The sequence below is a fragment of the Pteropus medius genome, unplaced genomic scaffold (assembly GCF_902729225.1).
Source record: "Pteropus medius unplaced genomic scaffold, Ma_sr-lr_union100, whole genome shotgun sequence".
In the NCBI taxonomy this organism is placed as follows: Eukaryota; Metazoa; Chordata; class Mammalia; order Chiroptera; family Pteropodidae; genus Pteropus; species Pteropus medius.
Genome location: NW_024342471.1, coordinates 17446334 through 17452934, shown reverse-complemented (window position 1 = coordinate 17452934; position 6601 = coordinate 17446334). Strand labels below are relative to the sequence as shown.

Sequence of the window (6601 nt, the reverse complement as noted above, 5' to 3'; positions counted from 1 at the left end):
AGCAATGAATGAGAGTTCCAGTTGCTCCACATCCTAGAGACCATTTAGTAGGGTTGTTTTTTTAAAGAAGACATTCTAATAGGTGTGTGATGGTATTTACTTGGAGTTCTAGTTTGCATTTATGATTACTAATAATATTGAGTATCTTTTCATGTGCTTACTGGACAAACATATGTCTTTTTCCATGAACTGTCTATTCAAACCTTTTATCCAATTTTTTTGTCAGGTTGTTTATCTTTGTGTTTATATCGAACCACAAGAGTTCTTTATATATTCTAAATATAATTCTTTTGTCAGATATATGTATTATGAATATTTTCTCTAAGTCTGTGGCTTGCCTTGTCATTTTCTTTCTTTTTTTTAAATGATTCATTTTTATTTTGTTTTCTAGTTGTCTTGACAATGTACGTACTTGAGAATCCTAAAGTTTTGCAATCAAGCAATGACTTTTTTTTTTAATTTTTTATTGGCATAAAATTCACATAATATAAAATTTACTATTTTAACCTCTTAAAATATAAAATTAAGTGGGCTTTTCACCTTCTTAATTTTGATAAAGTCCGATTTATAAATTTTTTCTTTTATGGTTAGTGTTTATGGTGTCCTGACTAAGAAATCTTTGCCCATCCTAAGTGGGTCTGTATTTTTTTTCTAGAAGTTTCAAATTTTTAGATTTATGTTGAGGCCTATGATCTATCTTGAATATTTTTCATGTATGATGTGAAGTAGGAGTTGGGTTGGGTTAATCAGCAACATTTCATTGAAAAATAAAACTTTTTTCCTCACTGAGTTACCTTGGTGACTCAGTGAGGAAAATAAGTTGGCCAGTCTACAGACATGCCACCCTGAACAAGCCCGATCCCATCTGATCTCAGAAGCTAAGCAGTGTCAGGTTAGTACTTGGATGGGAGACCACCTAGGAAGACCAGGTGCTGTAGGTGTAAAAAATTTTTAAAATAAAAAATAAAATTAAATAAATAAATAAGAGGTAAAAATAAGGGATTGTAAGCTGACAAGGTCCTTGCAATCTGTGAGGCCAACCAAGGGTTGCCTCGCCGAAAAAATATAAATAAGTTGACCATACATATATCAGTCTAAACTGGCTTCTCTATTCTTTTCCATTGGTCTATTTATTTATCTTTACTTTTTTTTACCTTTTGAGACATGCAAATTGGCCCAGGGTACTCATACAAACAAAATAGCCCTCATTCATACAAGCCTTTTCTGAGCCTAGTCTGTGCAAGTCCCAACACCTTCCCTTTGCTCATGGAGTTTGGGGTAGTGAACACAGACTGATTTTCCCTGCTCATAATCCTCTCTCTCTCCTCAATTTGCCACTGGAGAGCCACTGTCCATCCATGCTCATCCCGCGGGGTTCAGATGACCTCAACACCCCCTTCCTAGGTGAAAATGTAATCTAAGCTTCTATGGCCAATACTAGGGCATTTCTCTAGAATCATTGGGAAAATGTAGTTTTCTTTTCTCTGTGGTTTTAAAGTTGGGGAGCTGAAGGTGGCCACTATCACTTGAGATTGATGCCAACATGAAGGGCATCAGAGTTTATAGATAGAGACTGACAGATACCCACCATTTGAGCAGCTGGTTCCAGCTGTGCCTGAAGCTTGTGCCTGGGCTTTCCAATTCTGACTCAATAAATTCCTTTTTTTTTTTTTTTTTAAGATTGTTTGAGTTGAACCTACTTCTGTGTGCTAAACATAAAGGAATTAATACAAGCAATAAGGAAAAAGGCAGGGTCAACATGGGCAACTGAGGGAATTTCCCTGGCCGACTTTTGGGATAATTCTCACTGAATCCCCTTCTTTTGGATACCTCGATTCTGCCCCTTGATCCAATCAATCGACAGGTCCTTAGAGAGCAGTATTTTTCACACTGACGTTTATGACCCACTAGTGAGTCATGAAACAAATTTAATGGGTTATGGCCAGCACTTTTTTTTTTAATGAAATGGGAGAGATTAGAAGGAATAGAAAATATCAGAGTGCATTGTATGTTGTAAAGCTAAGTATTATTTTTTAAAATCTTTCTGTTGTATGCATGTGTGCAGTATATTTAAAATATATTTCTTCCATATGAGCAACTAATTGTCTATTATATTTCAATAAATCTGGAGAAAAAATAAAAGAAAATAAATTTCTTCCTGTGGGATACAGTCAAATCAGTTTGAAAATCACTACTATCGAGTAAGTTGTGGCAAATACTGTGAGTCGCCTACCCAATAATCACTCCCCTCTTTTTCTTTACTAAGAAAACTGTGATTTTGTTCAGGAATGGAAGCAGCCATGTGTTTACAGGGAAGTTGAGCTGCATAGAAGCCCCTTCATAGCCCAGGGAGAGACTTTTGATTGATCTAAACCAGTGGTTTTCAAAGTGTGGTCCAAGAACCCCTGAGGGTCCTTGAGACCCTTCCAGGGGGTCCACAAGACCCTCTTTTTCACAATGCTATCTCTACATAAGGCCAGAAAATCATATATGTCAAGCAAAACAACCTATCACAAAGGATGTAGAATGTAGAAACAGAAATTAGAATTCAGCTTCTTCTCTTAAGTCATACATTAAAAAGATAAAGAAAAATGTAAAACAGTGCCACGCTTTTCATTAATTTTGTTCCTGTTTTGGAAAATATAGCTATTTTTTATAAAAATTATGCTTTATGTTAACATGTAAAGAGTAATTTTAAATGAGTTAATGAATACATATGATAAATTTTTCATTTTAATTTTTGACCCAGCAAATATCAATTGATATAACCATATACACCAAAGCTCTTTGGGGTCTTTAATAATTTTCAGGAGTTTGAGAACCACCGACTTAAGCCACTCATGGTGGTTTTCTTCCCATTGCCAGAGATTTTGTTAGGAATGTGATACAATTCCAGAAAATGCAACTTGAAGTCTGATGAGGACTTCTGAGAAAGTTTTCCTTCTAGAAAAAAAAGAAAGAAAGAAGAGCTGCATGGGAGGAAACAATTTCTTTTCTCCCATTCCACTGGGTTAATGTACCTGCAATCTGATGCCTGGAGCAGTGGCAGCCACTTTACATCTATAAGGTTAAGAGACTGAGGACAAAGTCTACACACTGTGAATAGCAGAGGGAAGAGATGGAAAGAACATGGGTCTTTGAAGACAATGTTGAATCTCTGTATCTCCCAGCCCAGGACCACCTATCTCTAGGTCTCTTGTTTTGTGAAATAATAAATCTCTGCCCATTAAAACGTAAGATCCATGACAGCAGAGTTTTGTTTTCATTTTTTATCTTTTTGTCTGTTTTAATCACTGCCATATCACCATGCCTAGAACAGTGACAGGAACATAGTAGATAATAGATAAATGTTGGTTGAATAAATGGATGACTCCCTAAAGATAGTCGTTATTGGATTAGTTGTTGTTGTTACTTATAGACAAAGAATCCTAATTGATTCAAGTGTCCAACCCTACTCCAATTTTCATCTGTGGGAATCCTTTTCAGGGATCTTCTTCAATAAGCTTTCCATAATAAGATCCCAGTCTATGCTGAGTGAACCCTGATTTTAGCCTCCTAACACCATAGGATTATCTCTATTTCAGCACTTGTCACCTTTTTTTTTTTTTTTTTTTGGTAACTGCCTCATTATTGGCTCAAACAAAATCAAGCTTATTTCTCTCACTTAACAGTCTAGACTCAGGTAGTTCTAGAGTAGTAGCACTGACAACCTCAACACATGGCTTCAATCTCTGAGTCCAAGGTAGCTGCCATAGCTCCTACCATCACATCTGTATCCCAATTAGTGGAAAAGGGCAGAAGAAAGGGCAAATTTCATGGAATGATCTAGAAGAAACATGCATCATTTCTGCTCCCGTAAACTCATATGAACATCTCAGAACTTAGTCACATAAACACTTAGAACCAAAATAGGCTCAGAAATGTAGTTGCCAACTGGACAACCATGTGCCAGCAAAAACTCATGAGTCCTATTATTAAAGTAAAAAGGAAAGAAGGGGTATTAGTGATCAACCAGCTGTCTCAACCATAGTGCTTGGTTTGATTTGTCTTTGTATCCTCAGAGCCTCAAACAGGGCCTAGCACATAGTAAATGTTGAGGAAACGTTTAATGAAAGAAAGAACAAAGGAGAAAAAACAGAACCCAAGATTCCTGCTGTTATAGATGTACCATTAATCTGGAGAGACAAAGAGAACCCAGATGAAGAGCTAATATACTGCAAACAACACAATACTTGGCGACTGTGTCAAACCAATTAATGTCGTCTCTGTGGGCTAGATCATTTTTCTGGACCTACAAGATCCCTCAACCTGATTTCCATAGGAGCTAACTCTCGAGACTGTGACCCACGTTATGGAACAAAATATCCATGGCCTATCCCGTCACCTGTGTCCACTTTCTAATGGACAAAAATAATTAGTAATAACAATGGACATTAACTGGACAATTGCAACTCTCATGAACTCAGAGACCCATGTAGGTTTAGCCTTGGTAAGATATCACATTCAAGAAACACAGTTCAGCAGTCAAAAGTAGTTTAAAATGAATCACATTCCCCCTCACATCTCTGAAGAACACTAAAAGAAATTCACAGCAATACTAATTAAAAGTCCCTGTCCTTTCTTAGCCACGCCCCTCATCTGCTCTAATGTCTGCCTTTCCAAGCCCCTCATTCATTCTCCGGCCTATGCTCTTCCCCAACCCTTTAGACGAGAGATTCTTGAAGTGTGGTCCATGGACCAGCAGTGTTAGGTTACCTGGGAGCTTGTTAGAAATACAAATTCTTGGGCTCCACCCAGACCAATGGGAATCTCTGAAGTGAGGTCCAGGTGATCCTTATGCACACTAAAGCTTAAGAAGCTCCTGATCTGGATTCTCAACTTAGGCTGCACATTAGAATATCGTAGGAGTTTAGGAAACTCTGGATGCCCATGCCACACCGTAGGCCAATTAAGTCAGAATCTGTGCTTGAGGAACGCAGGCTTCAGTATTATGCAGCCAGGTTTGAAAGCTACTAGACTAAGTCTTAGTCCTTCCTCCTTTCTTCCCTTCTCTTAGGACTCTTTCTCAGAACCATGAACCAATCGAACTCAAACTGGCAAAAGGGAAAAAAAGGGCTAAAGAGAAAATTTCTGACTTGTAGAACTGAACTAAAATGTCCAGAGTAGTTCTACCTGCCAGCACTAGAGGATCCAGGTGCTCAAAGATGCCATCAGAATCTTCTACTCCCTCTTGCTCTCAGCATCTCTCTGTGTGGGCTTCGCTTTCTCAATGAGACTGCAAAGACAGCTGCCGGCAGTTCCAAGAAAGGAGAGTATCTCTGATAGTTGCAGCAATCTAGGTAGGAAGTGAATTCTCTGATTGGTCCAGCTTAGGTCATGTGTCCAGCCCTGAACCAATCACTGTAGCCAGATGAATGGTGTCTTCTGATTGGCTAGGCCTGGGGTACGTGTTCACACCAGGAATTGAGGGACCTAGGCTTGGACTAGACTCACCAGGGAATGGCAATGAAGGCGAGAATGTCCTACAAAGGAATGCTTAGTAGGTAAAAATACAGACATCTACTCCATAGCTCCTTCTCTGTCTCCTAATTCATTTGAGGTATCAGAAATGTCCAAGGAAACTAGTGAGCAAAAGCAATCTTCGACGGCTTCATTGCTGAGCAAAGACTGAATGCTCTTTTCTTTGGGAGTAGGGTGCTGTAAGCATTCATATTAAGTATTTAATCACATCAGTCAATATGGGAGATTCTGGATATACTTTAGGAAAGACTGAATAATTCATATTTGACTCATAATGCATATTCTAATGCCAAATAAGTGGAAAATGACATACCAGAAATACTGTCCATGTAAATACGCATCTTTACACTGTACATGAAGAAGACACCACAGTTTAACTGATAACAATAAAGCCAAAGAAACAGTAATTTTAATTCTGTGTTGTTTCATTTAATTGACTATAGTGCAATAAAAGTAAGTTTATGATTTAAAGGTTATTTATTTATTTATTTTTTAGGCGAGGCAACCCTTGGTTGACCTCACAGATTGCAAGGACCTTGTCAGTTTACAATTCCTTATTTTTTTATTTTTTACACCTACAGCACCTGGTCTTCCTAGGTGGTCTCCCATCCAACTACTAACCAGGCCCAACCCTGCTTAGCTTCCGAGATCAGATGGGATCGAGCTTGTTCAGGGTGGCATGGCCATAGATGATTTAAAAGTTATTTTTCCAGTTTTATTGAGAAATGATTGACATACATCGCTGTTTAAGTTTAAGTCATACAGCATAATGGTTTGATTTACATATATTCTTAAATGAATGGCACATTTATCATGTTCAGCTAACATCCATCTTCTTATAAAGATACAATAAAAAGAAAAAAGAGGAAAGAAAAAAATGTTTTTGTTATGAGAACTTGTAGGATTTACTTTCTTAAAAATTTTCTTATATATCAGACAGCTGTGTTAGCTATGGTCATCGTGTGGCACATTATGTTCTTACTACTTATTTATCTTATAACTGGAAGTTTGTACCTTCTGACCACCTTCCCTCAATTTCCCCTCCCTCATTCTCAAAGTTTTTGTACGTGTATATGCACAT

General features: G+C 37.7%; 1 non-coding gene across 1 annotated transcript; it reads right to left on the bottom strand.

Annotated features, from left to right (window-relative positions):
- Positions 1–6092: 6092 nt before the first annotated feature.
- On the bottom strand, positions 6093–6211 carry LOC120604032 (5S ribosomal RNA). The gene has a single exon (XR_005653250.1). It is a non-coding gene; the product is annotated as a 5S ribosomal RNA (ribosomal RNA).
- Between the last annotated feature and the right edge of the window lie 390 nt (positions 6212–6601).